The 27,587-nt window shown below is 42.1% G+C and overlaps 1 protein-coding gene across 3 annotated transcripts in view; it reads left to right on the top strand.

Moving 5' to 3' along the window:
- CNTN1 (contactin 1) overlaps positions 1–27,587 on the top strand; it is an 895,734-nt gene that overhangs the window by 301,991 nt on the left and 566,156 nt on the right. The gene's annotated exons all lie outside the window — the stretch shown is intronic.

The following is a 27,587-nucleotide window of genomic DNA, read 5'->3' as shown; positions in this document are numbered from 1 at the left end:
TAAAAAAAAACAGCTCAGAAATTAAAAGGCATAGAATTATTATGAATGCTACTTACATTTTTAACGACATATCGTCATAAGATCACATGAACAAACCATTGCCAGTAAAAATGGACGGAGTGTTGTATAGTTGTTTTCCATTTTAGATCAGATTAAAGTTCCACTGAGTTTGCATTTGGAGTGTGGCATGAATCTGAAACGATTTTGTGACATCACTTTAGAGACATTTAGGTAATCCTTAGGACCACTTGATCCAGTGTTAATTTGTGCTTGTTGTTTCCGGTGCGGAGCACCGGCACTTATTTTTGAGGGCCGGCACTTATTTTTCTGCCTCAAGCATTTACTACGAGCACAAGAGACGCGTGGGAAAGACAGAGGAAGAGAAAAATTGAAAAAGCGTCAGAAAGGGGAAAGGCAGGAAGCTGCAAGAGTGAACTGAAGGGGCAGGGAGTGGCTGTGAATGGATTAAGTAGGCTTGAGATGGCTTCAGTATTCCGTGCTCGCACATTTAATTGCAGCAGCCGCATGTCTAAGAGGGGTACTTTGAGCACCAGCATGTTTTTATTTACAAATTAGGCACTGACTTGATCCCCTTCCCTCGGTTGGCCTTCGGTATAGCGTAGTATGGTGACAACTAAATTGTCCCCTAGCTAAGAGATATGGCTGAGTAAAATTCCACTGTGAATGTCCTTTTTAGATCTTGCCACAATTTCAGAGCCCCTAAGGACCCCATAGAATGCGGGAGAAAAGGCTGCTGTAAACAAGGTTATATCATACCCAGATCAGCATACCTTGTCCAAGATCCTTACCCGTTTGTCCACATCTATGGGGCACCTTTGGTCCAGGATGTAACCTTTCAACTTTTGCCATCCCTTCAAGACTTGCTTAACCAAAAAAGAATGTGAATGGTCCAAGTCTCTTCCCCAGTTTTGCAAAGAAAGTGATTGTTGCTAAGTGCCACCTAGCAAAAGCTGCAGAACTACCCTGTACCTACATGCGCTCCAAGAAACAGAGCCAGTTATCTAAACCAAAAAGCTGCATGTGACGGTTGAGTGTGCTGTATGCAATGTAGTTGCAAAAACTCTTTTGTAGCCTCTCATGGTCTTAGGTGTCAGGATGGCTGCTATTAGACAAGGGATAGTTGTGTTCCAAGGTTCCAAAGATGTGCCAGGAAGTGTGTGGGTTCAGCCTCTGCCTGTGGATTGAAGTGCCAAAAATCCTGCAACTTGAGATAAGAAAATGCATCAGCAACATTATTCAAAACGCTGGGCACCTGCTTTGCTTTAAACAGAACATTATTGTCGGTACAAGTCAAGAATATCTCTTTTAACAACATAAACACTTTTTTGCTTTTTGCCTCTGGAAGTTAATACGTCCTACTACAGCCATGTTATCAGATCAGAAAGTAACACATTGATTGCAGAATTGGTCAGTCCAGATGTGCAATGCCACCAGGATGGAAAAAAGTTCTTGAAAAAGTTATGTTTCTCACCAGCCCTGACTCAAACCAAGCCTGAGGCCAGCCCTGTGTAAAACACTTGCTGCCCAATATAGAACCAAAGCCGAAGCTGCCTGCCGCATCTGCGAACAACCCAAAATTATGATGTGACCGCAAAGGAGCTGGCCTCACTCAGTATCCATTAAAACCTTTGAGAAATGACAACCGAATCCTCAAATCTTTTTTTAGGTCTGCAGACAGGTGTGTTCTATGATGCTTCTCAATCAAACCAGCCATAGCCTGTGCTATGGAGCGTGAGAACAAACGGCCCATCAATATTATACATGAAGCAAAATTAAGCTGCCCCACTAGTACTTGTATCTGTTGTAAGGTAACCTTCCATGCCCTCTAGACAGAAATCTAGTGAAGCTCTGAAGACCTACACTTTTTCCAGTGGCACACTACATTCCCCCTTAAAAGAATCAATTTCTATCCCTGGAAAAACCAAGGTCTATGCTGGCCCTGCAGTTTTTTCATGGGCCAGGGATACCCCACAATCTGACATTAATCCCTTAAAGGTTGCCAGGAACTTGGCACAATGATCAAACCACCTGCTCCTAGGAATAAGAAGCCATCCAAATAATGAATGATAAATGCAGATCCAGACACCTGAGTAATGACCTATTCCAGGAGGGTGCTGAATTGTTCAAAATAGGTGCAAGAAACTGAGCAGCCCATGAGCATGCACCTGTCATACTAGAATGTCCCTTGGAACTGAAAACCCCCAAATGATAGTCATCAGGGTGGACTGACAGCAAATGAAAAGCTGACTCAATATCCCATGGACCTAGCTGCTTTAGTAGTTCAAAAGCACCATCCAAGGATGCATATTTGACAGAGCATAGGTATGGGTTGATGGTATCATTAACAGAATCCCTTCTAGGTGTTGAAAGATTGTGAATCAGCCTAAATTCCCCTAGGTCTTTCTTGGGTACCAATCCCAGGGAAAGCAGACAAAGTTCGGCAGCTATTTTCTGGCAACATTTTGTTCCATTTACCCTACTGCAGGTATCCTGAAACCAAAGCGAAAAGCAGCGTACAATTGGTGAGCAGCTTCCCACTGTGGGTACATATTTAACATATTTAACCAAGAGAGCAATACAAGTAGTGAGACTGGGGAGGGATTATTAAATACCAAGGACAGGACGCCTTCATTACTGATCATTTTTTATCGTGGATTTCTTAAAACATTTAAACTCTGGGTGCCCTGCCATCCCACAAAAGCAACAATTGTGCTTAAATTTGCAAGCCCCATGTGGTCTGGAACATGTTTTTCTTATTATATGACCAACATGCCCCTTTTCATTCTTACCCTTCTGTCTCGAGGTGAAAGGGCCTTTGGCCATTGCCCTCTGGCTTCTTTGGCATCATACAACACAACCATGCATTCACATCCGTTTCATCCCAGAACATCCTTGGAGTTCTGTCTTTCTTTTACCTGAATGCTTTATCAACTTCCTTCCAGCAGGACCCATTGTACTCATCATAGGCACCAACTATTTTGTCCTTAAATTTCTCAAGGAGTACTGACTGATAAGTAGTAAAAACCTTAATCCAATTTATTAATATCTCCTCAGCTTTTGGCTTCTTCAATTTATGTGAACAGTCTTTGATTTCCTTGGTGTCCTTATCCAGCTGTTTAACCACAGCAAGTTCACACACATCAACATATGCCCCTTTCTTTATTTATGCCTTCATGTTCCCTCAATAGGTGCAGGCCTAACTGATCCCTAGAAGAAAGCACCTGATTATGGGCACCACTAGCTTTTGCTGTCTCCTCAACCTTTGGTCTCTACTCTGGATCCAACAATTGTCGTGGATGACCATTCAAAAGATATGGAGCGGGAGACTGGCCTCTTCATCCCATTTTGAGTTGTTCCTGGCCCCATTTTCTGGGAAGAAGTGTTGGGTGTACTCTGGGTGCCTACCACGCCCAAGGATGAACAGGTGAGTTTCCCCCCATTAGTCTTTGTGCCACTGTCAACACTGCACCTTCCCCAACTGGGATTACCGAGCCTTGATTGCCTAGTTGTGAAAGCCATGGTAGCACCCTGGCTAAACTAATAACCAGGTCATTTCCTGAGATAACTGAACTTACCTCCTTCTGCCCCATGTCTGTTGTCCTTTCATCCCCTACCACCATAACCTCAGTTGGACCCTGACGGGTGTAAGTGATACCCTTTGAGGTGTCTGCTCTGCCCCTGTTGCCTCCCTCCCCTTCACTGTTCCCTTCTTTACTCACTTTGGAACTGGTGGGAATACTGTCCGCCTGGGGTACTCCTCACCCACCAATAAGATAACAGTGGGTACTTCTGCACTAGGCCGGGATTATGGACTGGCTTCTTTGTGAACTAGGGATGTCAGTGCAGGTTGGAGTAGGTCTAGTACCTAGTTTAACCACCCCATGACCACCGCCATGTTTGATTTTCTTTTCATCTGCTTTGAGGGCATTTTACACCCTGATGATAAGACTCAAATATTCAGATCTAACTCTAATGTCCCAATTTAAGTGAGCAAGCTCATTCTGTAAATGAGGGCCCCAACAGTACAGGAGGCAACAAGAACCCAAAGCACACAGTTAATCCACCCACTGATTAGAGCCTGAGCATTTGTAGTGCTGCCTAACAATTATGCCTGGAAATCAGCCCCAGCGTTGCAACAAATCTTGCCAAGATCAGCTGAAATTCCTTTTAAAAAAATCGCTGATTTCCCAATAACATGAATGCACAATGCCATTTGCTGCCCAAATGCAGGAACTACCTACCAACAATACAAAAGATTAGAGCAATTATTCTGAGACCCGACGGCCTGTGCAGATAGCGGGTGAATAATAAAAATGTCACCTGTAAGAGAAGCCCGGCCTGCTCACCTTCCACCTAAGAGCCCAATTACTGGACTGAGCTCTGGTCTGCTCCCCTGAGCCAGCCTCACGTTACTTCACTTCCTTGATACACCAGCCTCAAACCTGAGGAATCTAATGATGGGATCAGCTGTGTATGGATTCCCTTGAAAATTATGGTGGCTCCCACCACCACCTTCGGAGTCCCCAGGCAGCTGCAACCATCCTGTAAAATCACAGGTGCATGGTGAAAAAACTCCAGTGAGGGCAAAAACAGTACCAGGGAGAAGCAGGCAATGGGCAGAGCAACGAGGCCATCCAAGAAAAAGAAAGTCTCCTCAAGAATCCGGGGCAGCACTTCAGCAGTCCTTAGGGGAAGGCAGGCAGCAAGGTGTCACATAGGGTAGGTTTGCCCCTTTTTACCCCTTACTGCCACCCCTGTTGACTGCGAGCTTGTGCATTGGTCCTGCCTGTGCATGCTCTCACTGGGAGTGTTACCTGCATGCGTCTCCCTTAGCTTTTGTGTACCTTACTTGCCTTTCAAATTTGTCAGCTGAATGACAGCCATCAAGTTGGGAGGGGGGGATATTGATGGGTAAAAATCAGAGTTTCCATCTGGCCTTTGTTTTACAGGCAAGGATGTTTTGGGGGAAATCGTGAAATGTTAATATTTACCCCTACCCCCTATCTAAAATAAACAGCAAATACAAGAAGAAAGCTCTTCAAATGTGGTTCAAATGTAGTCTAAACCTAAATAACCATAACAATGAACAAAGAACACAACTGCCATGTTAAAAATAATATAGAGTATTTTACAAACATTCTTATTCAGGGATCAGCTATTGACCCTTTAAGAGCCACAAAACATGAACCCATTTATCACAATATCCATATGAGAAAATTGGCAACCCTAGTGAGAATGTGCATAGGGTTGGTGTTGGTGAGTCTGTGTATGTTTTTGCGTATGTGCATATATATATATCTAGCATCTGACACTGATGCTTATCTATGATGGCAACTCATGGCATTTATGGGGATACCACACATAGCAGCAATAGCTTGCAGATCGGAGTAGTAGTTGTTAAATCTTCAGGATAAACAGGATATGATTCTTGGCCTATGGTAGTGGCGATAACTAGTATATGATAGTGATATGTGTGCATGCGATTGTGGAACATGAACATAATCAAAGCATATAAGGTTGTGTAAGGACATATGGCTATTAAAATGTATCTGACATTTAATGGCAATTCATGGACATCTGATACTTGGCTATGTAAGGTTGTACATGGACATGTGATGTTGAGCCTAGACTTTGCAGGTACTCCTGACATGTGAATGTGCTTATAGACAGCACATGGGCTTATGAGCCTCTCCATAAGCCAGGAGTCTGGAAATGACGAAGGTAGTGTACACACATGAAGCTGGTTACCTCAAACACACAGAAGGTGATGGGACGAATGCTTGCAACGCATCGTTCTTTTGCCCACCATGCCACCTCAGTTTGGACCCAAGCGTATGCAAATAAGTCTTGACCCTCCTCCAAAGAGAACAGTTTAGCCTGACTTGCCAGACCAGGTACTCTGTGAACCAGAACACAAGCAACCCAAGCCACTTTTGAAGTGAGTGGGACTCATCAGTCGAATGTAGCTTGCCTTCAGTGACACAGTGAGCAAGGGACTCAAGCTGGATTGGCATGTGCCTTGAGTGACTGCTGGACATTATTTCAAGCATTATATCTGTCACCTTTTTGTTTTATGCCAAAATATGACCGGTATGCCCAGATGTGCGTTCCAGGCTCACTGTGTCACTGGAACCAAGCTATACCAGATTGATGAGCCCTAATATGGGTGAAATCAGTCCTGTGTTGCTTGTGTTCTGGTTCAGGGGTGATCTGGCCTAAAAGTTCCGGCTAGGATGTTCCCATTGGAGCAAGGTCAAGACTGATTTGCATATGGTTGGGTCGAAACTGAGGAGGCATGGTAGGTGAAAAACAATGGATTGGGGTGCAGCCCAAGCGACTGCCAGTGGTTGATATTAATTCAAGCATTCCATCTTTCACCTTGTGTTTGACATATATGATGGTGGTACACAAACCACAGAGGTGGCACATGGGTATGTGATGTTGTTCAATGCTAATATTTTTTTTAAATGGCAAACTCATATTTGGGTCAGCTATAATTTTAAAAATAATAAACTGATCTTTATGGGCAAAGGTAGCTAAAGGAAATCACATGCAGATATTGGTGAATCTTCCCAAAATTAAATATTTGAAATCTGGGAATCTATGTACTTTCAGAAAATTGGAAGCTGTTATTTAGCGATAATAACAGTTCAGTTACTTAAAGGGTATTGGTACTTGGTTAAAAAAGGTTATAATGGTGAATAAAATCAGAGATTTATCATAAATACCAAGCCAGCATTCGAGGGCAAAAGTGTGTTTTGAGTGTGGATTCTTGTAATCCTGTGCCTGTTCTCCCAAGCAACAGCTTGTGAAATTCCGAATAATGCCATTATTGATAAACGTATCAATAAAAGCTATAGACTGTTGGTAATGAGTGGGAAACATTCCTCTTCTTTGAATGGGTCAGTGTTTAAACCATTTTAACAAGGGTTCGCAAATCAACCAAGCCTTTTATAGGCAGATCTTATTAATGAGTCTGTCAGCAAAGGCTTTTTCAGAAGTGGTATTTGCTAGGCTAAAGCATTGGGCAAGCCGGATTCCATGGCAATACTTCAACCGTGAATAAGTGATTTGTCTTTTTCCGAAGTTGTCTGGAGATCTGTTGAAAAAGTAGTTTTGCTTTTTTCTGCTTTGTAGTTTTCTGGGCGTTTGACTTTGGTGATCCTGCTCTCCCCCGGAAAAATCTATCTGCATGGAATATACTAGCTGGACTTCTAGCAGTGATCAAACTGTTACATAGATGCTATTGGGCTCATTCTTATGGGAAATTTTCCACTAAGATCCTAATCAAAAATGGTCTTTAAGAAGAGGTGCATCTTGGCCCCTTAACTATTCAGCTTCTTCAGAGAGGATCTGCAAGATGTTGTTACCCAACTGAATTCTGACTCTCTATGACAAGCATGTGTAGTGATTACCCTTGGCAAATGAGTTAAGGGCGATTGATTTTAAACCAACTGCACTTGGAAAGAAAGCTAGCAGCCTGCAAACATATTGCTTATTTAAAAGAGCAATGATTAACATAGACCAATCGAAAGAAAGGGTTTGTATAAAGAGGATAGCAAAAACATGAGCTTGTCGACCACTACTAATACATGGGAATGAGGACAGTTATAACATCATTGCCCTGGTCACAGCATTTCCAGCTGTGGAAATCAAATGCCCTTGCAGCCGTGTTTGTCATATTAGGAATTAATTACCACACTGGATGCCTACGAGTGCCTTATTAAAGACACGTGTTAGTAAGATTATTCCTCTGTATCTATATGGAAGCAGAATATTAGTACTGGATAATCAGCTTATTTCTGTGGTTCCTGAAGATGCAATATTAAAATAGGTGCTAGTTTTGCCATTGAGTGTAATGATAGAGGCATTTAGATAAGAACTGAGGCTTTGCTCTTGGCAATTGTTTGCTGAAAGCCTGGTATAGATTATATACACAAATTAATGCAAGACAGAGCTATTAGACTACTAGTAAACTGCCTTGCCACAATTTGATCTTCTAGGAACAAATTTTCAAAATCTCTTGACTTATGACTTTTTAAATTAATGTAAAATTAAAATTGTGCAAGAGATTTAGATGATAAGGTGAGAAAGCTGTTGCTGAAGACACTGTTTGTAGCCAGTGATAAGGAAGCTGACTTTCAGTAACTGGGAAACAGAGAATCAGTGGTGCATACTTGAGAATATCTGGGATTCAAAAGAATGTATAGTCTATAGTAAAGTCTAATGTCCAAACCACTGAGTTAGAAATATGCTTCTACAATGGAGAATCAGAGTTTACTAGGGATAGTCCTTATTAGGGACTTTTTTTCAGTCTTTAAGGTACATACTCAAGTTGAACTGCCTGTGATGACTTCTTTATGTCAATTATCCTTATGCCCATTTTTCCGGGGAGATGGGCTCACTATCAATACAATGTTATTGCTTTGTTAGCTCAGCTTAATTTTTTATATGTTGCTTTTGCTATAGGTAAATATTGGTATAATTTGGGTAAAAAAATAATTGTGTGTAAAATATTATATTTTAAAATGAATGACTAGCCAGCCCTCTCTTCTAAAGAAAATGAAACTCTTTCATCCAGAAAGTGACTTCAGTTACTGCTGTTCAGGCCCTCATATTCTCTTATCTCAATGGTAGTAACGCCCTGCTCCATGACCTCTAAGACCTCCAAGACTCCACATCGGCACCACTTATCACCCTACACACAGCGTGGCTCATCAATGGCTGGAAGAAATATGATCATATCATCTCCATCCTGATGGAACTTGCAGACCATGCCATTTTCAAAACTAGCTGCATTATTTATAAACCCATCATGAGTAGAACTTCTGCTTCACACTCTATCATCTCTGAGGGCTTTGGCACAGCCCCAGACAGATGACTATCAGACTGGAAACTAAGAAGACATAAAAAGAAAAAGCAAAGAAGATGGCCTTTCCCCTCTATGTAGCAGGGTCTGGAGCAACATCCTGGTATCCATAAGGTCTGCCCAATCTCTGTTCCAATTTACAAAATGTTTGAAGACACATGTCTATAAAGAATGCAACATCACAATGCAGCGACAATCCAATAACCAGCTACATCTCCGATCATTTGTTAACTTAATTCTTGCCTTTGACCCTGTACAGTGCTCTGCAGCCTTTTTTGCTAGGTTCACAGTGTACATATTACACATACATACATACATACATCCACTACTTTGTGGCAGATGTCCCTAGTGAGAAATTGGGTTGTTGGCTGCAGGGATGTGAGCTCTTCTCAAGCAACAGCCACTGTCCTTGCCAGTGTGAACCACAAAAGTCGCCAACTGTGGTCAGCAGGCTGCACCAGACCAGAATAAACTCACAAGTTCAGGATGACCGCAATGGAGCATGGGGCAGATGTAGGGACCAGGTTAGGCTCACTAAGAGTTGCACCTTATGCCCTTGGTGCAGAGAGTTGCATCGGTACCCAATAGGAGCTGTGAGGGCTGCGTTGTGAGGTCCTTGGTCGAAATGCATCCCATAGCTTGAGTTCTGTTGCATTCCGATGGGGATGCAGATCAGGGGCTACGTGGTGCTGCAATGAGAGGCCCTGAGGAAACTGACAGTTGGGCCAGGAGGAGTAAATTCTGATGCCAGCCAAGGTTACAGGACATGGGAGGTCACTTCTTGGGGATCAGGATTCACGTGAGAGAGGCCAGCAGCAGGGCACAGGTAGGTCCAGTTGAGTCTGGGCAGCTGGGCAGATGCAGGAAAAGTCTTTGGAGCTTAATATGTCCCTGTAGCTCAGAACAGGGGACTAGTCAGATAACTCTGGAGTCACTCTGGTTTCATGGAGTGGGTCCAGTCTCTCTTCCTCAGGCAGCAGGGAAGCAGGACAGTCTTTCTTGCAGCAGGGCAGCAGGGCAGTCATTCCAGGAGCAGCACAGCAGAGCAGTCCTTACCTGGGTCTTACACAGGTCCAGAAGTGATCTAAAGAGTAGATCTGAAAGTGCCACTGTTAGACTTGGCATCCTTGGCGTGGTCTCCCCTAACTTTTTGCCTCTGTTTCCCAGGTCGTGATGTGTGCTGGACTCAGTTTTTTGCTGTTTTTGTTACTCTCGGTACTTCACCACTTCTATCCAGTGCTAAAGTGCAATTGCTTCTATGTAAAATATATGTGTAATTGACTTTCCATGATTGCCATATTTGATTTACTAGTAAGTCCCCAGTACAGTGCACTAGAGGTGCCCAGGGCTTGTTCATTAAATGCTACTAGTGGGCCTATAGCACTGGTTGTGCCACCCACATTAGTAGCCCTGTAAACAAGGCTCAGACCTGCCACTGCAGTGTCTGTGTGTGCAGTTTCAAACTGCCAATTCTGCTTTGCAAGTGTACCCACTTTCCAAGCCTAACCTTCCCTTTTGATTCATGTAAGGCACCCATACGGTAGGCCCTAGGTAGCCCCATTGGCAGGGTGCAGTGTATGTTAAAGGTGAGACGTGTACTTATGTGTTTTACATGTCCTAACAGTGAAATACTGCCAAATTCGTTTTTCACTGTTGCAAGGCCTATCACTCTCATATGTTAACTCAGGGGCTGCCTTTAAATACTATTAAAGTGCAGATTCCCTTATGGAGCAGATAGAAATGTGGAGTTTAGGGTCTCTGAGCTCACAATTTAAAAATACATCTTTTAGTGAAGTTGGTTTATAGATTGTGTGTTTGAAAATGCCACTTTTAGAAAGTAGGCATTTTCTTGCTTAAACCATTCTGTGACTGTGCCTGTTTGTGGATTCCCTGTCTGGGTCAGTTTGACAGCTGGGCTGTTTGCACCTCTCTCTAGACAGTGGCACAAAGGGAGCTGGGGTGTAGCCTGCATATCCTGAAGAGCCATCTGTGCTAGGAGGGAGGGGAGGAATGGTCACTCACACCTAAAAGGGCTGTGCCTGCCCTCACACAATGCAGTCTCTGACCCCCTGGTGTGTGTATGGGGCCTGGCTTGGGCAAGGCTTGATTTCACAAACAAGAGAAACTTTCCTTTGAAGTAGGCCTACTTCAAAGGCAGAAAGGGGTATAAGAAGAGCCCCCAAAACTCCTAAAAATTAGATCACTTCCGGAATCAAGAGGAACCTCTGCCAAGGAGAAGAGCTGAAGAGCTGAGAGGAAGTGCTGCCCTGCCTGTGACTGTGCTTTGTGGAGTTATACTGCAGTTGCTGCTTCTGCATGTGAAAGGGGCCATAGACTGGACTTTGTGGTAAATTCCTGCTCGAGAAGCTTCTCCAAGGGCTTGGACTGAGCTTGCACCCTGTTCTGAAGTCTCAGGGCCATCAAAGACTTCCCCTACCAGCACCTGGACTATCTGCTGAGACTCCTGCCCTTACAAGTGGTGCCCTATCCAGTCCCTGGGCCCTTGAATGGAGAAGCTAGTGAAAATCCAAGAGAACTGACTTTAGATGACCCCGGACCGACTCCGCTGCCGAATCCCATGACGTCGCCTGCAACCTACTCTGTGGTCCTCGCTGGAGTGTGATGACCCTCGCAGGCCCGACACCGATGCAGCCCCGCCGAGGTCCGCGACTTCGTGGAAGTTGCCGCACCACATCGTGACCGATGTTGCCTGAAATTCGCGTATTCATCACTTCGCATAAACGCCCTCTCACGTCTACTGCTCCGCAGCAAGTACCTGACGCCTCTTTGTGATGCTTCAGCTCCTTCACCCCGCAGCACCGGAACAGACGCCACCTCAGATCCAGTGACACAGTGATCCCCGACTTCGCGCACCGGCTTCTTTTCACACTTTACTAAGGTGTACTGTACCTGGGGGTCTGCGTGACTCCGTGCCCGGCGCCATTGGTGTCAGATTGTTGGCAACGACTCCATCACAACGCCGTGTGAACACCTCATTGAAGCATTTTGTGTTTCTAAGCGCTATTTTTAAGTTTAATCTTTAAAAACTCATAACTTGACTTGTGTATGTTGGATTTCTGTTGTTTTGATCTTGTTTTGTTTAGATAAATGTTAGCTATTTTTCTTAACCAGTGTTGAGTCATTTTGTGTTGGTTTTACTATATTACTGTGTGTATTGGTACAAATACTTGACTATGAAGTTAAGCCTACCTGCTCGTGCCAAGCTACCAAGGAGGTGAGCGGGGGTTAACTGAGTGTGATTCTCCTTTACCCTGACTAGAGTGAGGGTCCTTACTCGGACAGGGGGTAACCTGAGTACCAACCAAAGACTCCATTTCTAACAGCCACAGTTAGACCTGATGCTAGCTTTGAAATTTCCCAACAGAGGTGTTTTGAATTTCCTGCCTCCCTGTCCTGGTTCCAGGCTGTCTGCAGTCACAACAAGCTAGTGTGAAGTTTTCTTTGTGTGAAGTGCCTGTAGGGCTGTGCAAACCTCCAGCCCTCGTTCTGACTTGGATGGCTTGTTCTGCCACCACCCAGTTCCTCTAATGTGAGGCTGTCTGGGAGTAATACACAAAGGCCAACTGCCAACTACACCTAGTCATGTGACCCAAGAAACAGGCTGCTGGCACCAAATAGTTAGGACAGGAAAATGCCAACTTTCTATATGTGCTGGCGGTATTGGTGGCTCCCTATTATGACATTTCCGCTGGGCCAGTTGACGGCAACAGCGTTTCCATTCACTGGCCTAGCAGAAAAGTCACATCAACATTGCAGCTGGCTCATAATAGAGCCGGTGGCAATGTTGATGTGCAGCGGGTGCAGCAGCACCCGTTGCGCATTTCCCTGCCCGCAATTCGGGCAGTGAAATGCGCGATGAGGCTGCGCCTGGGGGCCCCTGCACTGCCCATGCCAAGCGCATGGGCAGTGCAGGTCACCCCGAGTCCCCCTTACCGCCAGCCTTTCCATGGCGGTGTTTACCCCCATAGAAAGGCTGGCGGTTGGGGATTATGACCGCCTGGCGGAAGCCTGGAGGTCAAGTGGAGGGGCCGGCGGTATGGCCATGGCTAAAGCGCCACGGTCATAATACACTGGTGAAACACCGCCAGCCTGTTGGCGGTGTTACCGCCAGTGTACCACTGGCCGCCAGGGTCATAATGAGGTCCTTAGGCTCAAATAGAGAAGTGCATGTTGTCGATGTCAATCAGAATACTGTGGTGGGAAACAGATACCTTGGTAATGTCTACCAGTATACATTTGGGTATAAATATATACATGACCCACATCTGTTTAACACTCCACGTGAGATGTCCCATCGACAGAGTAAAATGATGAAGAGAGAAATCTTTGGGGAGGCATAACTCAGACCTCACCCTGACACCCATATTATTGCCTCTTCCTTCGGCAGAAAAAATATCCCTTTTCTACCTCTGTCTTCCACTTCCTAGCTCTATGTATCAGTCTGAATTTAATATGAAGTACAGGGTCTTCTGTGACCATGTCCACCTTTCTTAGTGTTCCCAAAAGTTACCACCAAGTCAGCATTAAAAAATAATTTTGCTTCCTGTCATCCTGAAACACTTTCCTCAGGACATTTCTCCCTCTCCACATGCAGAACATATAGCTACCATTTTCCCATCAACCCTGCACGCCTCCAAATTCCCCTCATGTAAATATAATAGAAGTGTTCCTGCCATCCTATCACCCTCCTCCACTTTGGGGGTGCTTCCTGCTTATGTAAAAAGTTTGCCTGGCCTCCAATTACTAGCTCCCGTCCACCTCTTGCCTACTTCCTCCTACAATTTGCAGCAGTTCTTTTCAGAGAGTGGGTGCAGTGTTTTGGCGCATTTCCTCTGCTTTTGTGAGTTCACAGGAAGTCATTGAAAATGGACATGAGCTGGTAAAACATATTGCAATATGTGCAAATTATGAGGAGCAGTGGGAGTCATGAGGACTCTGCAGTAGCATAACTGGGCTTGATTCACAAAGAAAGTAGTACATTTATACAGATTTCCATCTGTGAGTCAGTGTAGATTCAGTACTTTCTGGAATTCTCAAGCATTCCCAAGAAACCCAGGAAAAGCTGTGGCAGGTGCATTTTTAGTTGTTTAGTCCTGGTAAAGACATTGTATATTCCAACAGGGATCCTTTTACAAGGAGTTCGTCATAGCAGAGAACCTCACACAGGGAAAATAGGATCCTTTATGTAAATGCAAATTGTTGGGTTTTTTCCACTGCAAAAATGTTTTCCCCTTGGAGAAAAGCCTTTCCCACCCCTTTAGTGGGGTTTCTTGGTGTGGAGAATTCGTTACTTATGACAGAGATCTGTGCACTCATAAATGGGTTTATTACTGCCAAGAATCCCTTTATGAGTTCCTGGCAGGCGTAAAACAGGTAAATTTGCTTGTCAGCTTATGTTTACAAAAACTATTTTTTTTAGGGCCCTCTGAGTCTTCCAGTTTCCCTGGAGTCTTCGGACCCCAGAGAGAAAGTGACCGGCATGTGCAGTTTCTGTGATGCCACCCTAGTACAAGCAGTTTGATTTTCAATCCATGTTACAAAGGTTTTCTGTGGCATTCACGCCTACTTGTATTGCTGACTCAAACACAGAATCTCGGTTACAAGATTAGGTGGATGTTGCTTAACTAGTTCAGCTTCAAATTATGTTTGTGCATATATCGGTTGCAGTACATGCTAAAAAGGAAATATCACAAGCAACCTGATGGCATATGTACGTGGTTGTACACTCAGTACACTCTATTTGGTATGTTGTGATCTGAAAATATGTTAGATCTAACTGGCATTTCTAGGGCTCCTTTAATACGTAACGTATGGAAGGTATACGATCACGTCCAAAATGTGCCAGAGATCCTTACAGCTGGAATGTTTTGATGCTACTAGGGTATGACAACACTTCGTGCCCTGTTCATTGTGGATTATTATGCAGTATTGCTGGGGTACTTAAAGGGATGTTCTCGTGGTGAGCGCAGAAACAAAGTACAGCAGCTCTTCTGTTTTGCCATCCTAATAGTAGATTATTGTGTGGCAAATTGTACCAGCCAGTGCGAGCAGCAGAACTATTGCTCAGTTATCTCAAGAGAGTCGAATTGCTCAAGCCTCATCGGCTTCACTCGCAATAATTAAATGAAGAGGCAATTCTGAATTGTGGATGAGAAGATATTTATTTGCTAAGTAGAGTGATGTTAAAAACGCAAATGAATGCTCTCCAGGTAAAGCCAGTAATAAGAATGATCGTTTCATTTATTTTATTTTATTTTTTGCTATTGCGCCCCATTTAGATTGCACCTAAAATACAGAAGTCCCACGTTACGCATTTGTTAAATTACATGTTTATTTTGTTACAATTGTCTTGAAAACAATTACTTTTCCAAAGGGAAAAACTTTATTCAAAACAGTAAGTGAAATACTGGATTGTACTTTTTTGTCTGTAGTAATAAAAAATAATGTTATAAACCATACAGGGCTACAGGTAAAACTTGCTTTTCTCTCTTAAACAAACATCTCGCCTTGAAATCGGAGATTGTGGAAGGTGTTTCCAGAAAGTACAAGTTGAATGTTCTGATTTCATGAATTTACTGTTAATTAAATAACAGGCAGTACACGATTTTGATGCTACTGCTGTAATGTCTAGTTAATATGAATTTTAATTACATTTTGAATGTTCACTTTTCAGTTTGCTTTCTAGTTAAACAACGATCAGTAGCTAATTTAGGAGATATATGAGGGCTCCCCTGAAGTGTTGAACTAACAGGGAGCCCTGATGATGATGTGAATGTTCTGATTTTGCTTGATCCTTCATGCAAAGGTTGGTAATTAAACAATGAGCAATGATGAATGTCTGCAGAGGCTGTGATTATGGGGGGATTTCCACAAAATGTGGAACAGGCTCACCTTGACAAGATTCAATTTTTAACAAATGTAAAATTCAACATTTGATCCCAAAGAACTCTCTGACTTCTGCATGCAGCCCAATATAATGCAAACGTTCATTTGCCTTGGGCAACAGGAATTGCCTGGAGGGCTTGGCCTGCAGCTAAGCTGTACACCAAACCCCCCACTCACCCAACAACAGCTGCACACAGCCTTCCGCCAGGCCCCAAGCCCAACCTCCTGTGCACCCAACTCCTTCTTGCATAATCTCAACTGTGTGCTGCAGAGGTTCACCGTAGGACCTGGGCTATTACAATGCTGTATGCCAAACCTCCTGAGTACCCAACTTCAGTTACTCACAACCTTTGTCCATGCCCAGTCTAGAGCACATCTAACCCTCACTGCACTGTGTAATAGATATGTGCATGTTTGGCCATTTGTAGTCAACTTTGGGACTTGCCTTGTAGCAGTCTATGGTTTTCTACAGTGTACAACACTCTTTGAATGTGGGACCTGGCCCACTTTCAGTACTTCTAGGACTTGTTTAAGCTTTTGTGCAACTGAACCAGTAGTATGTCCTTGGCCATGCACTGCAGGCTCTGGAGATGGCACAGGGCGTTTGGGCAGGCTCTGAACCAGCCTCAGGGTCTACAGGGCTTATTGGACATAACTGCACTATATTTTTCTATGTTATTTTAACTTTTTTAGGTTTTGAAAATAAGGCCATTTAATTTTTTCAAGTACTTGTGAAGTTAAATATGAGTTCACAGACCAGTGGACATGAATTTTAATCTGAAAATCCCAGAAGAGAAACAGCAAGTTGTAAGTGGGCAATTTACAGACGGTGTCTAGGAGCTTGCTTCAAAAAAGGAAATCCACGATGCAACTTGCAGGGCTAGTTCTCAGTGAGCTCTATGAAAATTATTTTGCACGGCCAAACGTCAGCCCCATTGCTCAGCATCCACTATAAACAAACCTAGGTCCTGTACCATGTGATATGTTCATAGATAGCCCAGTGCAAGGCTTTGGCAAAAACCATATGTTCACAGATAGTCCAGTGAAGGGCTTGTGCAAAAACTATGATAAAACAACCAAAGAACGGCAAAAAAACACAGAAAGCAGCTATAACGGCTTGCAAGTAACATACATTTCTAAATGATAAAAAGATTATGAGACTTTAGCCTTACTCAATATGTTGATGCAATTAGAAATAAGACAATCAGTTTCTGCATTGCAGGAAGTGAGTGATCCAATTTAAGTTGTCTGCATATGTGTTTCCTTAATGGAAGTTGGATTTTTGAAAGCATTCGAATACAGACATTTCTAGCTAGGTTCACACTACACACATGCCAATACAAAAATACATTATATTTCATACTTCTCAACAATAACCGCGCTCTTCTAACACAAATAATTTACACATTGTTCAGGTTAAAAATACTAGTCTAGGTGGAAGATCGTTTTCTCTGCTAAGGAATTAAATAAGCTACAGTCTTTCTTTAGATTAATTCCTCCACTCTCATTATGTAAAAAAAGGATAAAAACAACTTTTTTTTACTTAACGGTAGTGTGTGCACTTTTCCATTAATGGTAGTCTTTGAGCATTAGAATCACGAGACCTTTGAGTGTAAGATTGCCATGTAAATCTGAATAACATAACAACATAACATAACATAGACATTGCTTGTTCTGATCTGTATTTATAGAGCGCATCTCTATCACCCCTAGGGGTATCCGGGTGCTGAGGTTGTAAGGTCTCAGTTGAAGAGCCAGGTCTTGAGTTTTGTTCTGAAGTCGGACAGGGAGATGATGTCCATAGGTGGAGGGACAGGTTGTTCCAGGTCTTGGCGGTGGTGACGGAAAAGGAATGATCTTCACTGAATGCGAGGGGTATGTGCAAGGGCCACACTGGTGGAGCTCAGGTGTCTGACGGGATTGTGGAAGTTCATGCAATGGTTAAAGTAGGGCGATCCCTAGTTGTTTAGGGCTTTGTAGGCCTATGTAAGAATTTTCAACTGGCATCTCTTCTGGATGGGGAGCCAGTGGAGGTTCCTGAGGTGGGGGACATGTGGGTCCAGTTGGTATTGTCTAGGAGGAGTCTGGCTGCTGCGTTCTGTAAGGTCTAAAGCCTCTTGAGGCCGGTGTAGAGTGCACTGCTGTAGTTTAGCTGGCCTGTGATGAGAGTCTGGGTGACGTCTTCCTGGTGTTGACAGGTTCCATCTGAAGATTCTGCGCAGCATGTTTAGGTTGTGGAAGCAGGAGGAGAAGATTGCATTGATTTGGCGTTTCATGGTGAGTTACTGTTGAGGATGAGGCTGAGGTTGCATGCGTGGTTTGTTGGGGTGGGTGTGGGGCTGAGCTTGGACGGCTACCAGCTTTTGTCCCATATGGAGGGTTTTTTCCAAAGATCAGCATTTCTGTTTTCTCCAAGTTGAGCTCTAGGCAATTGGTTCTCATCCATTTGGCGATACTGGTCATTGCATTGTGAAAATTTGTTCTGGTGGTGGAGGGGTCTTCAGTGAGCAAGAGGATGAATTGTGCATCTTCAGTGTAGGATATGATGTTGAGTTTGTTGGATCTGATGATGTCAGCAACGAGGGTCATGTAAGTTTTGAATAGCGTGCGGCTGAGGGAAGATCCTTGGGGTACGCCGCAGATGATGCTTTTTGGTTTGGAGGTGAAGGCTGGTAGGCAGATTCTCTGCAATCATTTCTGGAATATGTTTGGTTGCCCATGTCAAATAATAATAATATAATAACTAAGTGGTTTGATTTCATTACCTTTTGTAATAGAGTGGCCCTGGCTGTTACAGGTAGACAGTTTTTTAGCTGATGTTCCAAATTATAAACATCAGTTTTGGTTTTAAACAAACTGACCTGAGAGTTTCTTCTTGATATCATCTATGAAGGGCCATCCTGTGAATGATATTACAATAGATTTACCCCCCCCCATCAAACAAACAAATATTTTAGAATGCCTATTGTTAATGATTTTCAGAGATGTAGGATTGGATGAAGGGAATTGTTTTTTCATATTACTTAGGTATTAGCGAGTCCAAACAAGCAGCGTTATAAGCTGCTATGTAGAACAGTTATAGTAATATTCAAGTTTTAACTATGTAGGAATGAAAGAAGAGACCACAGAGGTTAAATAAGCTAGTAGGAGTAAGGGAGGGGAAGGGGTGATATTAAAATAACCACCGTGTTTTTGCGCAGTGCCGTTTGAGCCCTGTAGTATGCAAAGGTGTGGCTTCCCACGTTTCCGTGGTGACTCAGTGAGAAGTGACTAAAACTAAACACCGACGCTGGGCGGGGCATTTCATCCATACTCATTAGGAGTGATCCAAACGTTACATAGAATTAAAGCAAGACCAAAAAGAATTAATATTTAATATTTATCAGCATTCTGGCATTGACGGTGACACAGAGAATGCCAGTTTTGGTGGCCGCCACTGGATAAATCCCATTGCATATCTCCCAAGATTACATTTTTCGTAGTTTTGAAATGTAATAGCGGGCATTCACTTATCGAATGTTAAGAGAAACAGAACGGCCTAGCCGGGTTAGTATTGATCCAGAGGAGGTGTTTTATGTCAAGTGGTATTCCATGCGGACGCTGGTGGATTGGTGTAATCACCCCTGTAAGGCCGTCCTAATAGCGACGCAAGCCTTTGAAAGGACGTCTTGATTGTTGTTAAGTAATGTGCGTCAGCTCGGCAAAGTGCCCCGATTTTAGATAATACTTTTGCACTGGTGTCTCGCTAGCTGTGCTAGCCTGCCGGTTTCATATGTAACATAATGCAATCTTTTTTTCGCTTTGCTAAGGTCTCTACAAAGCCGGCGTGTTGAACTACTTTGTACATACATCAACAAGCTTTGGAATGTTATTTAAACCCTGACACAATGTACGTAAGAGCTGTTGACAAATTAAACGTACCTATAGATCAGATTGCTAGCGAAGTGTAATCATTGCCAGAAGTAAAAAGAAAACTTCATTCTGTGAAAAAGAAAGGCCTTGATTGAGGGTAACGGAGGTATTGTAATACGTTTGTCATAATTGAAAATGTAATTCATTTATGCATACCATTTCGTTGATTTCAATGCCAGGGAAAACGTACACCTGCAACAGTCTTAGAAGACAACGTGACACCTATCACTTGTTTACTCGAGGTTCATTCATTATTTTATGAACCACTGATGTCCATTAATCATTATTAATAGACTTCGTTTCAACCACAAAAGGTCTTTTGTAGTGGAAATTGTCATTCAGTGATGTGGACACGTGTATTACTCGTTTGTGGTTCAGTGTTAGGTTCTTCAAGACACTGACGTTTTTTACTTGTGTCTGTTTGTCTTTGGAATGTAAAATGAGTTATTAGTATGTACTGACATTGTACCAACTTGTACTGAGGACAGCGTCCTATCATGGGTCTAGGCCTCGCCCGCCTATCCTCGTCTTGCCAATCCCCTCCTCCCCATCTCCCACCCTCCCTTGCCCTCCCCTGCCCTCCCATTCACCCCTGTCTCGCCCCGTGCATTTGTAAAGTGCCTTAAAGCCTCAGTAGGCACTCAAGCGTTAAATACAGTTCCTGATCCTAAGATCTTACTTACTCTTTGAACATCTTCAGGAACACTTCTTCAGATCAGTGCTCCTTAGAAATGGATACTCTGATAAGTCTCGAGCTATTTTAGACTAGGTTACTGGTGTTTGGTTTCTGTTCAGGTAGACAGTGATGTACTTATGTCATTGTCATATTAATCTATGCTCTTACTGCGGAATCAGCCCGTAGGGATGCTCAAGAAGACCAGGGGATAGGGCAGAGGCATCCCTGCACAAAGGCATAGTAGTAACAAGGACTACAGCCAGATATCATATATGAGAGATTAGGCCTTTAGGATCACATACACCCAAAGCATAGTTTTCATGTGAGTTCTCCTTTGAAGTCTCGTATTTTGCATCGAAGCGAACACAATGTACTTGTCATGGCCGTTAAGTTTGTCTTCAAATGTTATTTTAAGGATCTCAGCCAGTAAATTACTATTAATAGCCTAGTAAACTAGTTTAATGTAACATCATTGTCTCCTTGTCCTCTGACAGGGCAATAGATGCGTATATGCTCATAGTGCTCACACATTGCAGCACAGAACATAAACGAGTAATGGTAGAAAGCAATGAGTTTTAAATCCGCCCAGCATTATTTTAATAATGAAAACTTTCCAACTGTGTATTATACTGTATTAGTTATTATCCAATATAATTAAATCACATTAAACAAATCTAATGATTTCATCTTTGCTACAATTTCCTCAATAAACAGTCTACTCGAATTAATGGAGACTCTTCATAAACGAAAGAAATGAAAGAGAAAATAAAAAGTATGGTTGCTTACGATTTCATTTTCATGAGAGAAGAGGAGCGAGCATCTTTCTCCCGGTGGCAGACACATTTAAAATATTTTAATTTAAATATAGTGCATATTTATGTTCGATATTCTTGTTCATTATTTATGTCTTTAAAAAACGAGAACATTTTTCAGTTGTTCATTACAAGGTTGCCATAAATAAACTGCTAATTTAGCCCCTGGACATTACGGGTATAATGGAATTTGTGCCAACTTTAGTTCTCTATGACATATGTTACCTGGATGTGGCAGACCGGAAAGAGAGGTTATTTAATTACGTGTTAAAATCTATTAACTTCAAAGTAAGATTAAAAGACTCTGAGCCAGGGGTCTTCAAACTGGGGGCGGGCCCCCATGGGGGGACCTCAAGTGATCCTGGGGGGGGGGGCAGCAGGTTCTGCCTCATGGATGTATTATGTAGATGACAGTGCTATGTCTTAACCAGAAAACAATTTATTGCATTTTTAAAATGGTAAGATAACTTAACTGCAATGTTGAAATGAGTCTAGACATATGTAAACATTGCCAACTTAGTAGAATAATTGTTAAAAAATTCTGCTGGGGGCCCAATGATTGTTTTTTTTCCACCTGCGGGGGAGTGGGCGGCATGAAAAAGTTAGAAAACCACTGCTCTGAGCCCCTCATTTCGAGTTGCACAGTCCTGGGGCATGGTACAATCATATTCGATTTTTAGCTTTACGGTGCTGTATATCCAATTCAAAACATACAATTGCAAGCTAAATCCCGTGCATTGGTGAATTACCATGTGGGGCTGATTTTTTTCAGTTTTAAAACCACTGGAATCCCAATTCTGTGGGATTTAATGCATACATTTACCACCTGCAACAAGCAGGTAATACATGTATGGACCTTTGGGTGTGATGGAGTTAGGGAGGGAAGTGAGGGAGTGGAGGATGGAAAAGTAAAGTGTTTTCTGACAGAGCGGAGTACTGTATACTCTCCCTGTCAGAAAAAATAGGAAGGAGGCTTGGCTCATGTGATTTTACTGTGCAGAATTATTGTATAGCAAACATTGATCTGGTTCTCCCACACCCAATGAAACAGACTGTGGAAAAACTGACTCACTCAGAATCAGGCAGAGCACAATTCAATGAGGTTACTCCACTTTGCCTGAATCATTATGAATGTCTAACAGGTAGAAAACCTTCCATTAAATCAATTTAATCAGACCAAAGTCCTCCTTACCTTCAGGAAACTTCTCAAGACCTGGCTGTTCGAGCAGTAGCGGTACCTCCCTCCACCTTCTCCCCCCTCCCCTCCTCAGTGCCTTGAGACCCTCACGGGTGAGTAGTGTGCTTTACAAATCCCTGATTGATTGATTGAATATAATATCAAGAAATTCAAATCTGCTAAAATGAATATTTAGTTACACTGTGGAGGTTTGTCAGTTTTTGCTTATGATTAAAGGCTAAAAAAGCAGTAATGTTTCTTGGTTGATACATGTTTCCAGAATATTCATTGGTAATTGTGAAAACTTGAATCATAGATTGCGTTGGATGAAATCCTGCTCAAGCAACAGCCTCAATCCTTGTCAGAGTGAACCTTAAAAATTCACTAAATTAACCTGTGCTTAACCGTCTAGTAGCTTGAAACAAAAAAGCAGTCTGGCTTAACTTAAAGGTAATGTGTAAAGTAAAAGGCAATGTGTAAAGTAACACAACATAAGAAAAATCCCACATCAATTTAGAAAAATAGAGTAACTTTTCATAGACTATTTGACATCTAAATCACAAAGATCCAATCGTTAGAATAGGAGTTTTCAATTTTTTAAGTTTAAAGTGAAAAATAACACCTAAACGATCAAAGTGCAAAGTGCAGACATCTAGTCATGCAAGACTTGGGTAAAATTGAATGTTATGGCTGAACGTGATTGGGCCCAGTCTCCACTTATCTTCAGACTTAGAAGAATTTTAGAGGAAAAATGTCTGAGAAGATAAAATTCAGTGGGGCAATGCAGCCAGTGTTGTCTGAGGATGAGGAGGCATCATCATTGAGGAGCCACTGGACAAAGTCCCAGTAAAGATTTCAATGTTTGGGCTAATTCTCCTTTATGAAAGTTGAAAGTCTCCATAGGGACAAAGCTGCAGGCTCCAGCTGACAAGGGTGCCACGAGGCCAAATACCCTCTCTGCTAGGAGTCACTAAACTTAATTTGCTGCTGTGATTACCTAGTGGGAGCATTTACTAAAATGACTGAGTATCTGCTCTGGTAAAAAACATAAATCTTTTCCATTGTTTTCAATTTATCTGACGTTGTGAATGTTTGCCTACTTATCAGCATTTTGCTACTCAATTCTCATTCTTCAGGAAGACTGTTGGCTTTTTGGGTTCATGAACACAGTCTTTTTCTGATTTTTTGTTTACCTGTTTGGCCATGTTTTATTTACATTGGAGGTACATAGCTGTTATAGCACTTTCGTATTCAGGTTTGCCATCATTTTATTACCTGGCTCATTGGACCTATCTTGGCTCCTTTCTAGACATGGATACTATAAGGGAGCCTGGATTGTCTCTCTAAGGAGTCTAAGAGTTTATTTACAGCATTTTCAATTTGTTTAATAGTTTCCTCAAGCTACATTTGCGATTTACATGAGTTGCATATTCTTCTCACTCTTAGCTGATGATGGCTTCCTTGGGTGCTCCTAATTTAAATACAGAAAATCTGCATAGTCTGCATCCCTCAGCCTGTTTTTTTAAATCTGCAATATTTCATGGCAAAATGATGTTAGATTTTGACAACTATCTTTTTTGCTCCCCTGTCTAGTATTCTAGGTGTGCATTCTAGTCTCTCTCTCTCTCGAGCTCCTCATTTCATCACAGGCCAGCTGGGTATTTTAGCCCCGTATGAAGTTCAGATATTTATATTTTTGTCAGGGATGTAGTTTGGCTTATTTTCTTGTCAATGCACCAGTATTGTTGCCACTATGGGTGTGGTACCACCACTGGAATATTGTTTTAGCCAACCCATTTATTTCTTATGACAGTTGCGTCATTAAAATCTTTGCTCCTTAGGTGGACGATTTTCAAGATACTCATCTATTTCTGATTTTGTACAGGTATACTTCCCCTTGACCAATGGAATGTCTCTCCCATTATTCCTGTCAATGGTTTTCAATACTCATTGTAGCCTTTACTGTGACTTTTCCAGACATTAATCAAATCACTTTTGACTTTATTTCAAGAATCCTGCAAGCTAACTGTGTACATAAATGATTTGAGTGATGTGTTTCTATACATTCCACAGTACATTCACTGGTATTCTTTGTATGCTAGTTTAACATAGTTAAAGATTTCATGGTACATCTTTCCTGTTCCAAGTTCTGTGGTGTGCCATGTTGGTCCTGGAAGGTCACATCTGTGCCACAATTTCGGATGCGCCATTGAGCTTGTAAATAGTTTATAATTTAAATTGTATGTAAATATCCGAAGTATGTGGCATGGTTGTGGCCCTCTCTGAGCTATTTTCAACTCTATGTCCATGATGGTCTAAACATTTTGGAAAGTCCTAACTAAATCATGTTGTAAGTAAACCTAGTTAGAAATTATGTGACATGTCTTGTTTGTAGTGCTTCATTTTGTGATGGTTAACCCTGTGCTTCTGGGGTTCAAGACCAATAGCATGTCTATGACCTCCAACAATCTGGATAATTATTCTTTTTTAGAAGGTGGTATAATGTGCTTTGTTTTGTTGTCTCCCCTTTACATTATCTTGCTTTAATATTTGGTATCTTGTGGGATTACTGCGTTTTGTTCATGTCCACTCTCTGTGGGTTTCGATGATGTCACATAAGGTTTTGACTGCCTCTAACCGATGCCAAACCTTTTTGGGGGTTAACTAACCAGTATGGAAAAGTAACACAAAGCCGCACAAAACACTACTTTGCATTACTTTGTCTCAAGGGGCCATTACATGGGTGGTACATGGGCGTTCCCATGCTACCACCCATGTTTTTTTATGCTAAACTCTGTTTACTAACATTTGTAGACAGGGCTTAGCGCTAAAAATTAACACCTTTTGAAAGCAGGTGTTAATCGGAGAAATGTTTTCATTTCTTCACCCTTTTCTGACTTTGTATGTGTGCTGCACTATACAAAGTACAGCTTTTAAACTTGTCTAGACATAGTATTTTGTACAGGAAGGGTACCCTTCCTGTTCAAAACCTATGGTGGACTCACACACACACCATAGCACTATGGCGCTAAGGTGTGTGCATGGCGCTGGGCAGCTGTAATCAGCACCGGCACTAGGGAGAGAGTCATATCTATGTGAATATGGCGCCCTCCTGCTCTCTCCCTATCGCGCAATGCAGCACAGTATGTTTGGGTGCTGTGTTGCATTCTGTGACACCTTTGAGTATTTGGGCCTAAGTTTTGTTACAATAGCAAAGCTTGTCTTCAGTCTGGATTGGCTTGTCCTAGATTTAACCACATCTTAATTTTCCTTAGAGTGTAGTTATGATGTTGTTCAAGCATGTCTTTATGCTTCCTACAAGACAAACATTACCTTATGGAGAGAGGCAAATTGTTTTTTAACTTATGCTTTTCCCTTTATTTGGCGTTTGCATATGCAGTCTTGTTAGCCTGTATCTGGGAAGTTGTGTTTCACAGTTATTTGCCTTGTCTCTGTTTGCTCTCTTTCATCATGGATGAATGTTTATACTTTCTCTTCTTAAATCAGATAGCCTGTAGAGATACTTTACTGCTTTTGCCGTTTTGCTTCGTCCTTGTTACTTAACGTGATCAATTCACTTATATACACCTTATCTCCTTTAGTTCAACAACTAAGACTTTTTCTGGTCATGGGTTATGTCTTTCTCCTATGCTGTCAGTAGCATTAGCCCTCGCTCATTTTGCTTAATATTTTAATATATAGTTTGGCAACTCAGCCATTGAGGATCTTCATTCATAATTCTTGATTATGCTGCCCACACATTGATACATGCATTGTATCAATCTTGAATTTTTGCTATTGAACAAGATCTCATCCTTAATGGGTTGTATATTCCCTTTTGGTACTCTTGCATGATCTAACAAACGCCCCACCACGTGGCCGATAGCTAAGATGAGTGAGTCTAATGCTGTAAAGCCATCTTGTATTGTGAGCAGTCTGACATTCAGCACTCCATATTTGACCACATTTGATGTTCTTCATTATACTTCACTTTTTTAGTACAAGGGATTAATTAAAGCTACAAAACTTACAAATAAACGTTTACAGTTGATACAATTAAAGCCACACCAATGCAGTAGTTAGTATAAGAATACATAAATTGTAGATCATTATGGATGCTTAAGTTTACACATATTCCACTGAACAGTATCAGTCAATAAAGAAAACATTTCCTGCTCCCAATGGGAATAAAATCCATATTAGTCACAGCAAATTCAAATTATTGTTACATCTCCTTTTAAATTCTGAGTTAATTGTACTATTAAATATCTTGAGATGCTACAGCACCCACCATTACTATGCCTATACGTTCCTCAACCCTCGTGTGTGCTATTGAGTTATATGGAGTCTTGAAATTCTTGGCGTAGCTGTTGATTTTGTCTGATGGAGAGGCACTTCAAACCTAGTGCCTTAGCACATTAAACGCTATATTTCTGATAATAAACTATTTCCATTAAGAGGCCAAAGACTGTGAGTTAAAGTCACTTTTTTATAATAATGTCTTCCTTTAATGATGGGAAGGAAACCATGGCTGTGCTGTTTAGTTTATAATAGCCGGATCATTTAGTGCCTTTATCAAACACTAATCATGATTAGTAACACACTACGCAAGTGCGAAAAAATGCTCAGATGATCACCTGTCTCTCCTGTCTAGTTGTGTACTTTTTATTATTGAACTTCTTTGAACCCCTTCAAAAGCTTTCCCTTTGTTTTCGTGTCACTTCATGTTGCAGATTAAATGTTCTATTCTTCAGCACTGCAATCAAAATTCCAAACAGGTCCTATTGCTAGGGTTTTTTCAAAGATCTTCAATTGATGTTCACAGTTCCCTTATATCAGAAATCAGTCTCAGAGAGTCTCAGGGCAGATGGGGTAGTGGGCCCAGTGCTTAATTTGAAAAAAGGATGAGGCAGCACATAGTTATTCCTCAGGAGGCCACTGCAGCTTGGAACATCCAATACCCCTGTACTCACTAAAAAAGGCATGAGGCAGCATCACCATGTGGTAGACTGTGAAAGTGCCAGTGTGAAGAATTAGGTGCCGGTATTAAGAAATAGGTGCTGCAAAACACTGGCACAAATTAAGCACTGAGTGGGCCCTAACTGTAACAATATGGGATATTTTGGCACTGATGTCTTGAGGCTGCTGTGTTGCAGGCTTTCAAGTGGAAACTGCTATCCCTTTTTAGCATTGAACTCTTAGTTCTCAGGATAG

Source organism: Pleurodeles waltl, chromosome 4_1 (assembly GCF_031143425.1).
Source record: "Pleurodeles waltl isolate 20211129_DDA chromosome 4_1, aPleWal1.hap1.20221129, whole genome shotgun sequence".
Taxonomy (NCBI): Eukaryota; Metazoa; Chordata; class Amphibia; order Caudata; family Salamandridae; genus Pleurodeles; species Pleurodeles waltl.
The sequence above is the reverse complement of the archived record's forward strand: the minus strand, read 5'-3'. Positions and strand labels throughout refer to the sequence as shown.